Genomic DNA, 11,879 nt, shown 5'->3' with positions numbered 1-11,879 from the left:
GATCTTCAGTGATCTTCACTGGTGTCCTCTTCAGCTTTATCCAGCTTTGTCATGGTAGGGATAAGACGTCAATGTAAGGGTCGGGTCATTGGATAGCACAAGGGTTAATGAAGTCATCGTGGGAAAAACAACCCAATGCACACATCCATTTTGTACTATTTACACTTTTACATTGCTAAATATTTTAACACACTCTTTGATAGTTAGTCCTTGTGTTGTGATCATTTGCTTACCACAGAACTTAGGTCTGATTGATAACATGTGAAGGCCTCTCTATTCATTTTAACATTTTTCAACTTTTTTCTTTTTGCTAAAGAGTGCCAAAGAAGACATACCAAAGAAAAAAATTAAGATTAATATGAATACTTAATCAATAATTGGAAAATAATTAATCAAAAACTAAAAGAAGACACATAAACGATGCCATTCAGTGACTGTTTATCTAAAGTAGTCATAGATGACCTTATCCATACAGTATATGACATGTTTGAACTTGTTATCTTTATAGAAGACACCTGTCCACAATCTCAAACAGTCCCACTCCAAACTCCACTGTGACCAAGACCAAAGAGCGATCTAACTTGGATGATATAGAAGAGAATTAGTAAGATGAAACCAAAAGAGAACTTTTTGGTAATAACTCTACTCATTGTGCTTGGAGGAGAAAGAACGAGAAGAGTCGCCTCCAAATTACACCATACCTATTGAAAAGCACAGTGGTGGAAACATCATGCTTTGCAGCTGATTTTCAGCAACAGGACCAGGTAAAGGAAAGAATCAATGGGGTCATGCATCATCAGAGTTTTGGGTGAAAACGTCCTTCCATCAGCAAGGGCATTGAAGATGAAATATGAGTGGGTCTTTCAGCATGACAACGATCCCAAACATGCTGCCCGGGTGACGCAGGAGTGGCTTCGTAAGAAGCATTTTGAAGGTCCTGGAGTGGCTTAGCCATTCTCCAGATCTAAACCCTATAGAAAATCTTTGGAAGGAGTTGAAAGTCTGTGTTAACCAGCGACAGCCCCAAAACATCACTACTCTAGAGGAGATCTGCATGGAGGAATGGGCCAAAACACCAGCAACACTTTCTGAAAATCTTGCGAAGAAAGCATTTGTCTGCTGTCATTTCCAACAAGGAGTATAGAACAAAGTATTGAGCTGAATATTTGTCATTGACCAAATACCTATTTTCGACCATAATTTACACATAAATTCTTTAAATACTAAAAACTTTTTTGCCCCACTGTATCCCTGTCTTCTGGCTGAATCTTTAAGCTTCAAATGTTCCGTTTTAACAGAATAAAGTCACTTTAATGTTGGATTCAGCAGGTTCTGAAGATGGATGGATGCTAGAGTTAGAAATCCCAATATCGTAAACTAAATACAGTCTTGGAAAATAATTTGACCAAAAAGCAAATCAACAAGCAGCTGCTGCTTCAACAAGAACCCCACTGATTTTTAATTTCTCAAACAAGATGGTTTATTTCTTGTGGTCTTGGTTTCCTAGCTTTATAACATTTGTGTCATCCTGATTTAGCAGTAAAGTTGAAGATTTATAGATTTATTTTTAACAGCATTGTTTTTCTCATGTAGAAAAAACAAATCTGAGGGAGAAATTCATTTTCTTTTCTCTCTGAAAACTGCTGAGAACTCCCGCAGCTTCACTTCCTTTACCAATAAACATGTCCCACACATCACAGCTTCCACTTTTCTGAGGCATGTTTGGAGTCTAAGAAATTCCAAAACATGTTTTCACCTTTACGTCTTTTTCTTTTCATGAGTGTCAGCCCCCACAAACTCCCAAAGAGACTTTCTCTCGCAGAGCGACAGAGGGGAGCCCTCAATGAATCACCGCCCTCTTCGCCGTGTTCAGAGGAGTGTCTTCTCTTCGTCAAGCTGCGTGAGTGATGGAAGTGACAGTGGAGACACCTGCCCTGAACCACCGCTGATAGAGTGGGAGTGAAAACGAGGAGCAAGTGAAGGGAGGGAGGCCCACTGCCTTATGGGAGAAACACACAACGAGGCAACAAACTTGCAGAGACTATCACTTATGGTGACAGGCCAGGAGGTGCCGTGCTATTAGCAAGCCGCAGGGCTGACTATGGGCATGTCCCACCTGACCCAGGATGGATGGTCCTCTCTCTCAGGACTAAATTAATATTGGGAGTCTAGTGAATTGCTTTTGGAACAATGTCCTCCTAAGGAGCTAATCAGACAGGAGTTATCTAGGACGGCCTGAAGGCAGGCTGCTGTGGCTTCAGCGCTGCTGCTGTCTGGCAGAAGGCAGGTGCAGCACCCCAGTGCACAGCAGTTTATTGGTGAGCCGAGCACAGAGTGATGCTATCCCTGACTGTCACAATGATGAATCCCAAGTGAAGCCGGAGATGAATGAAACGAGGTAAAAGTCCCTCTAACACCAAACAAAAAGATTTAATTCTTTCTTAATTATGAGCAACAGAAGATACATCAAAGTACATCAAGGTTTTTTATTGTAGAAATTTATAGCAAGCATGTTTTTAAAACTTTTGTTTGCATTTTATTTAGGTTTTTGGCTGTGTAATTTAAGAGCAATCTCAAATAGTTACTTAACCAAGTACAAATATTTTATTTTTGGATTTCAGGGTTGAAAGGAGACAAAAAAACAAAAGATTGAACAGTAAAAGCTCAAACAAAGGACACACATGATGGACCTTTAATCATGTACAAGAGAAAAAAACTAACTGAGTGAGTTAACGGTGAGAGGAGCACTTCTAACCACTTATCATGTTTTGTAAAAGAAAAAAAAATAAAGTGATGTCTGTGGAGCTTCTCAGCCTCCATTAGGCCAGCCTGGGAGCAGGGAGCGCCTCCAGCCAGTCCAGATCTCAGCTCTGCATTGCTCTCTAGAGGATGGGAAACACATTCAAGCAGTAATTCACTGCACAAAACAGATAAATCACGACTTAACAAGCCTGTAATACACCCAACAAACACTGAGATATAAGCTCAGGTTGTTTATCTAGGACTTAGAAATATAGGGACATACATTTCTGGCACAAGACTGCATGAAGTCACTGGAAGAGGACAGTTAAATTTTTACAAGTTAATGAGACGTTTTTCAAAAAATTTCATTAAAGTTATGTAGTTTAAAGTAAAAGTACAGATGCATCAGAATGCTGAGACATTAAAGTGCTTGAGTGTTGCAGAAAAATAAAAATTTGGGTCAAGGTGTTTGCAGCTTCTCAGTCCTACTGCAGAATCTGCATGCTGTAGCCTGACAATTCAAGTTTTATTTGATCAGAAATACTTTTAACATTCAAGATCAAACTTAATGGACTCATCCACCTTCAAAACCTGCAGAACCCCTTTAAAAGGGTCTTTGGGTTGCTGGCAAAGGTGGGGTGTACCCTGCAGGTCCAGGGACAAAGTAAACTCTAATATTTTATTTTATTTTATTATGACTGACTCCCCTGTAAACAAAGAAAAGTATTAAATGAATTCTGATGCTGATAATTAAGTTCCCATGGTGAAAACAAAACAGTCAGCTGAAAAGCAAAATGCAATTTATTCTTTTAATTAGGGAAAAAATATATGATAAAAGACAACTTCTTAGGGATTTTTTTCTCAAATTATGATTTGTTTTATAGTTTTTTAGTACATTCAAAAATCTGTTATAATCTGCATAAAAGGGCATATGGAGTACTACCCTTGCAAACAACACATTTAGAAGATAGTAGGGATCTTGGAATGTATAAGAACATTTAAAAATGCCCTGCCCAGCTGCAAAGAGTAAACTAATGCATGAATTAAGTTGAAGCTGCCATGGAGCTATTTGAAATCTTTTTAAACTAGAAAGAGAAGTGTTTTTGTAAAGAAAACAGTGGTTTCAGTGTTGGGGCTGCCTGTTATGCTATCTGCAAGCTGGTGACAATATTAGCATTTTTTAAAGAAACTGTCTGTAAATACCAAATGTTTTGGTCTGTCTGACATAAAATGAGTCTGTAATTCGTATCGGAGCAACGCAAGAAAAACTTTAAGGGGCCTTGCTATAAATAATGAAATGTTTACAGCCTTTCAGCCAACTTTAATATACATTTTTAGCTTTTTTTGGTCAAAAATCTGCAACTCATTATATAATGTGTAGAGGATCAAAAAAGTGTCAATTTTTTATTTATATTTACACTGGGAAAAAAATGTCCTTTTCAAATCAGGTTGAAAATAGACAAGATGTTTTTCTAATTTTGAAAGTGAAATAATCGAATTAGTAAAATTTGTCATGGTGACATTTCTTAAAACAGGTTGTGATGTATTTGTATTTTAAGACAAAATCTAATCTTGAAATTAGCTGTAAACACACCTAGTTAGGCAATTTTGAGCTGGTTATTAGAAATATTATATCCTAATACAAATGTGCATCATGATAAAAGTTATATAAAGTAGGTACTTTTACACACATGGTAATACTTTCTCCTAAAAATCTACCACATTTAAGCGGTACATTGGTGCTGCTATCCTTATTTTAAGGCCAATTAAAATAATACAAGAATTCCACATTTTAAGATAACGTTGCCAAAATTATGTGTAACATTATGGGTCAAAAGAACTAGTGAGAGATGTTACTTAAAATAAGATATTTTAAAGATAAAATGACTCAAAAAGATATCTAAATGTTATTATATTTAAACAAGTCTTACTGAAAAGTTACTGTTCTATGTCAAGTTTAGTGAGATATTTCAACTAGAAACCAGACCAAAAATACAGCAAAAAATTTTCAGTGGATAAAACAATAGAAGTTTAAGGAAGTTACAGAAAACAATAGTAACAATTACCCTACAAATAAATTATCTTTAAAAAGCATCAAAAGAATTCCATGTATATTTTTACAGCTTACCCAGCTATTGCACAGCACTTTTATTAGAAGCCTATAGCCTATAATAATAAATACTTGGACCAACTCTGTTGTTTCACCATATGGTATTGTTTTGGAGGATATTTCACCGCCCACTCTTGTGTTTACAGTAAAAGAAGTAAAACTCAGAGGACATGATGACACGCCAAACTACATCATTCTTTGTGAAGCTGCAACAAAACACAAAAAGAAAGAGTAGCACTCGTTGAAAACTGGATTTTTACCAGCTAGACTTGGTGGGATTGCATGTTGTGACCAGAAAATGTCATCAGCCAGCAGCCTCCGTCCCTATCAGGCAGTCTGCTGCACAGAGCACTCTGCTCTCGCCCCAGGCTCTGGCCGCACTAGCAGCCCCCCCCCCCCCCCCCCCCCTCTCTACTCCTCTCTCCTCCTCTGTCTGTCTCTTTTTGCAGTGACCCACCCTTCCCATCCACCCCGACTTCACCACTCCCCTCCCCTGTCAGCCGGAGGCGCTCTGCTTCCATAGTGTCAGTGCAGGGGCCTCAGTGTTGACAAAGCAGCAGGCCTTCAGAGCACACATCAAACCCGGTCCCTGCTCTGCGCTTCACAAAGGGACGGGGACTCCAGCTTCAGTCTCAGGCCATTACGGCGCCAAACAACATGGCAACAGACAGAGAAAAAAAAGACCCTTGAGGGGGCCAAATGCACCGCGACTTACAAACATCAGCTCCAACCGCTCAAGACTAAACCCATGTTTTCTGACCGCTCAGATGTTTTGATGGATGGTTGTAAATATAAAGCATAAGTCAAGGCTGCGAGTTGATGCCATCATGACACATGCTCTCTAATGAGGACTGTGGGTGCTCTGCAGTGCCAGGGACTCCCCCCCAGGGTACTGCGAGTAGGGAGGAATGGCATGTGATGCATACCAGATGTGATTGGAGACATCACACTGTTCATGTTGTTACTGCTAACCAAATAGTTGCAGCCGCAAAAGATCGTTTTTCTTTTGTTCACACATTCAAGGCATGATGCCAGATTTTTCTGAGAGCCAGAAGCAAGATAGCACTTTTTTTTTCAAAAACTTCAGAGCAGTTACACTTAAAAAAAAATATATCAGGGGTGGGGGGGCTTGGTGATGAAAATAACAGATGACGCAGAAGAAATCATCACCTCCTTCTACCTCATGCGATGTGCCTGAGAAGCCAGTAAAATTAAAATTTAAATTCTTGTTTTTTTCCCCTAAGCTTTTACGTTTCAGTCACACATTGATATTTCACATCAAACTCACTAATGTAAAAGTGAATGCTGATAATTATGTAGCAAACATTGAACTTCAAATGTATCAATAAGATCATCACATATTCTGCAATGACAGAGTTTACCCACTTGATGGCAGCAAAACAGATTTCAAGCCCAGATTTGAGATTCTTGTGCTGAAGGAGAAGTGAGTTAAATCAAGGTGAATGAGGAGAATAGATTGACAGATCAAATTCCAGTTTTATTTTAGTTTTATTTAACCCTTGTGCTATCTTAGATGACCCCACCCTTACATTGACGTTCTATTCCTACCATGACAAAGGTGGATAAAGGTGGAAAGATTTCATGTAATCCATGGACACCAGTGAAGATCACTGAAGAAAAAAGGTTCAGCGCACTGTCTAGTGGGTCTAGATGACCCAACTCCCAATGCTAAAGTGCCTAGGATAGCACAAGGGTTACATAGGTGGAATTTTAATTGCTATTTTTTTCTGTAATGAAAGGAAAAACCTGCAAAAAGTAGGCAAAGTTTCAGCAAGTATGTCATTCCTTTTTAGGGTTAATGTGTTATGAAAGGAATGAAAATGACTGCAATGAAGTTTGGAGGTTGTATTTTTTTTCCTTCTCTCTGGTTTGGTCAAGGTGACGAGTACCATGAAAGCATCAAAGTGAACTAGATTCAAGTTTATTTCAGCAGAGGATGAGTCAGATGAACGACTCCATAGGCAACCTGGTTTTTAGAAAAAAAAATATTTTGAAAAAGAAAGCAGCTTTTTTTAAAACCTCGCTGAAATGAACGATGAAATGAAAACTGTTTTTGATGTTATTAACATGTTCTTGTGGCCTTTTAGAAATAGGAATATTAAGCTCAAAATTACATTTCTGGGTATTTCCTTATTCAAATCATAGTGAATCAGGAGCAGATGGCAAAATGCCTTTTAAAAATGTATTGTATTTGTGATGTAGAAAATATGTTGAGTGGGCCACAAGCTCCCTGCTCCGCTCCATTCTGATGCATCTACGTGCAGACAAATAGATCCATGTACGTCTTTGCTTTCCTCATCTGAACTGAGATCTGGCTCAAAGCTGTTCAGATGGATAGCTCCAATGTTCCTCGGCATTTTTGTTGCACTAGTAATGTTAGCTTGGGGTTGTGAGGTGCTGTAAGCTAGTGGAACAGCGAGCAAATAGAGAGCTTTCACCTATGGGGAACGGGAAGTGGGGTCATGCTTACTCTGCGCCAACAGTCCCACTCACAACTCAGGTGAATTTCTAAAGAACTTCTGCCACTCCACAGAAACTATGTCCTAGAAGATGACAGTTTTTTTTATTTGTTCTAAAAACTGTCATCATAATTAAAGGTCCGGCAGGAAAACAGCTCAAAAGAGGATCGTAGTGGGTCTTAAAGTGTTTCTGAAGTGATCACCAACCCAAAAACTCACATTTGCCTGCCCAGTTATAGTTGACTAAATCTGTGTTATTTTCTCAGGTTCCGCACTGGAAAATCGTTTTTCTGCTGCTTGATTGTAGAAGTGGGCTGTGCAAAGCTGCACTTTCAAGCTAAATTGAAGAGGAACACATATGCAGCTGTGAATGAAAGTTTATGATTTGAGGAAAATGCTTTTTCTTTCTTTAACCAGAGGCATTTCCAGGCGTAAAAAAAAGAAATCTTTAAAGCGTCATGAATTCAGGTTCAAATCTTCTAACTTGACATCTTAAAAGGTGTTTGGCATTTTAGTTTGTACTCTTTAAACTCCAAGTGAGTTAATATTGACAAAACATCTTAACAAATCCCACCAACATGCTAAATATACTAAAGAGATCATGTGGGCACATTAGGGTCACATTTTACCTGTAAATGTGGAACTGACTCATTACAGGAACTCTCAGAAGTACAGAGCAAGCAAACATTCCCTTTCCGCTCAGCTTTTTCGGAAACTTAATTGCTGGCCTTAAGCACTTGAGGGAATTCTGCACTGTGCTTGTTAGGTGTTTGTGTGCAACACAACCCATATGTTCTATTAATAAACTGTCACCCTATTATCCCCCCCCCCTCCCTCATCTCTCTTTCGAGCTCTCTCCCCCTATGAAATAATGAACAATAAGTGTCGCTGCTGCACCTCAGACACACACCAACATCAAGCAGAATGTCAAATGGCTGGATGAACCGAGCGATTGACAGCCACCCGGCTCCACGAGGCATGCAGATTACTGAAAGCAAGTTCTGAATCTTTCTTTTAAACTTTCTCCACATGCCGGGGGGTTAAATAGGATTTCTGATCTGATGTTGGAGGCTTGAGAAACACTCTTGCAAATGCTTACAGTTAGAGGAGAAGATTCTGTTTTCACCTTGGTGTGCAGTTTGTGACAGCCATGGGCAAGAGGGACATCCATTGATCTAACACTTTTAAAGTCTGACGATTGATTAGAGCATCCATCCATCATTTGTAGGACCCGGTAAATCCCTTGTGGGGTCACAGGCTGCTGGAGCCAACCCAGCTTCCGTTGGGCGAAGGCGGGGTACACCCGAACAGGTCACCAGTCTATTGCAGGGCCACACAATCACATACACACACACGTACCTAAAGACAATTTGGAGTAAACAAATAACCCATAAAGCGTGTTTTTGGACTGTGGGAGGAACCCAAAGTGCCCATGCATGTACAGGAAGAACATGCAAACTCCACACAGAGAGATCCCAGTCGGGATTCAAATCAAAAACTTTTCAATGAGAGCGCTAACCAATAGGGGTGTAAAGAAAAGCGATTTTATTATTTGGCGATACTTGTATCGATTTAAAATGCTGTCAAGGCAATATTTATTAAGTTAGCACAGCACACTGAGCCTCTTTGAGCAGATCTACACCGCACCAAAAGCACAAGATATCGTGAGTCAGCTTGTGTTAAATGCTAAGTGCTCTGTCAGCCTCACAGCTTTGAGACAGCTATACCTAGTTTTTGCTTGGGATGGGTAATGAACCAAATTTCTGTGCAATGTTGCTGCCAGTGCCGTCTAAAAATGCAGATTTTGGTGCTTTGTAGTGGGCTCCAGATGAGAACAAGTGACACTTGAGGTGTATCGCGACATACACCTCGGCTCAACCCATCATCAATAATGGAGCAGAGGTGGAGGTAGTTAACAACCGCAAATACCTAGGAACCCTCCTGGGCAAAAATCTGAACTGGTCAGCAAACATGGAGTCCATATACATGAAGTGGCATTGCAGGTTGTACTTCTTAAAAAGACTTGCCTTTAATGTCTGCTCTGCTACTAATTTTTATGTATTGTTAGTCTGTTGTTTTCAGAGCCAAGTTTTATGCAGTGGTGCGTTAGGGGGACTGCGCGAACAAAAAGAACATAAAAAAACTAGGAGGAAAAAACGAAACTGAATCACCTGATCAAGAGGGCAGGCTGTGTGGTAGGGCAAACCTGGAGATGGTGGCGGTGGAGGCATAGCAGAGGATGCCGTCCAAACTGTCCAAGCATAGTTAAGAACACTATTAACCCCCTACACGAGTCTTCGCTGACCATAGGAGCGCCTTCAGTGACCGCCTTTCGCTCTCTTTCATGCTCTACTGAAAGGCTCAAGAAGTCCTTCGCACCAAGTGCAATAAAAGCAGCTGGAAGGGGAGGGGACACGAGGAGGGGTCCCTGAACGATCAACTACTTTTATTATTTTTTATTTTGTTCTTAGTTCAATTGACATTGTGTGAATGTAAAGTTTTTATGATTATCAATCACCAATAAAATGTTTAATATCCTTTTATGATCCTCATATTTAATTTATTGTGTACATTTGGACCAATGGACGGTTCCCTCAGCATTAATAAAGTACTCTATCTATCTATCTATCTATCTATCTATCTATCTATCTATCTATCTATCTATCTATCTATCTATCTATCTATCTATCTATCTATCTATCTATCTATCTATCTATCTATCTATCTATCTATCTATCTATCTATCTATCTATCTATCTATCTATCTATCTATCTATCTATCTATCTATCTATCTATACATCATATTGTGAGATGCATATCACGATATGTATCATATCACAGCTCCTTGCCAATACATACCCCTACTAAACACTATTTCACCTTGCAGTCTGATTAGAGCATATGAAATAAATAAAGTGTACACCCTGGACATTAAAGGCTTGAGAATTTCAAGAAAAATTAGAGTTTTCCAGGAGTTTATGACATCTAGGTTCATTTATTTTCCAAATGAGTCCGATTCCAAGAAAAAGGATCAATCTGCAGAACAATGATCCTTTACCCAAACTCCCTCTGCAAAGTATTGTTCCTAACCAGCAGATGGTACTGTGTTGCACATTCCTGCAAACTATAAGTGGCAGAATGTGATTAAAGTCCCTACACAGGCGACAGACACTTCATAAAAGACATAAATCTAATGAATAGTTTGTATTTTGATTACATTCAAAATTTTCTGACAAAAAAACTGGTTAACCTCTGCAGGCTTTTTTGTTGTTCAGGTGAGATCCAGCACAAAAGCATTAGAAGTCATTCTTTGGTGAAGAGGCAAAGCTGTGAGCAGAGACAGGCGTAGCGTTGCCATGTGTCACTTTAAGCACACTAATAGCGTCTGCATTTGAACCTAGAGGCACAGTTTTCATCCGGATAAGGTCATACATTAATTCATACATTTCATTAGCAGTTACTACAACCAGGAGAGGGAAATTCTGACTCTATGTGAGACCTCCATGTGGGTTTGGATTTAAAATCAAGCAGATATCTGGGTTTCTACATGTCAAGCCAGCAAACATTTCAAACTGTGCAGAAATGTAGCGGAATAATCCTTTGGAAAAAAAAAAACTAGAACAGAGCTGTTATCTTTTACTCCGCTGCATCACAGACACCAGACATCAATAATCTTATTACCTGGGTCAAAAAATGCAATCAAGATAAGCATTCTTGATCTTTAGAGGGGGGGGGGGGGGTCATTTTAATCAGGACCCATGTGCAGGTGGGGTTCGGTCCAATACCTGCAGAGGTGCAGGTCAGGGGGGCAAACCTCTGATTCTTAGCTAAACTGGAAGCTCCATGCAAATTTGCGTGATGACCTACTTCTTCCACACAGACACTGATAAAATCCATAAATTAAGGAAATTAACTGATGGGGCCCGGGGCCACTTTGTAAGCTATTTAAATCTTTAAATTTACAACATCCCTGCATACTTCATGTAATTGAACTAACTCCAGGCTTGTTTCCTTTAATGAGAAAAAAAATCTAGTTTCCCCTCCAGTTTGGACCCCTGGTAACAACAAATCTCTGCCAGGGGGGAAGATGGGAGCGCTCTGAGGCACGCAGGGGTCTCTCTAATTATGAAAACTTGCCCTGCTTCAAGGAGAGACACGTCCTCACACTCCCATCCATCTCTGCTGGTAAATATCAGGAGTATTTTTTTAACTGGGTGACTTCAAGCAATTTCAATGGTTGAAAATCGATACTTCAATGGAAAAATGGACACATGAGGACCAATATCAAAGCCGGATCTAGGCATGGCATAGGGGGGAGTGGCCCCTCAATGCAATATACCTCCCAAAACGTGATGGCCCACAATAATCTTCAATTAACCACAAAAAAACTCACAAAAATAAACACAAAAAAACCTCTAAAAAAACAGAAAATAAAAATAAAATGAAAGAAAAAAAAATGTGTGGACGACATAAAGATAGACTAACATAAAAAGAAAATAAATGCAGCCTCAAAAGGGCACCGAAGACCAGTGTCCTGCTTGTGCCT

Source organism: Oryzias latipes, chromosome 3 (genome assembly GCF_053564925.1).
Source record: "Oryzias latipes strain Hd-rR chromosome 3, Olatipes_Hd-rR_3.1".
NCBI lineage: Eukaryota > Metazoa > Chordata > Actinopteri > Beloniformes > Adrianichthyidae > Oryzias > Oryzias latipes.
This window is presented reverse-complemented; position numbering follows the sequence as displayed.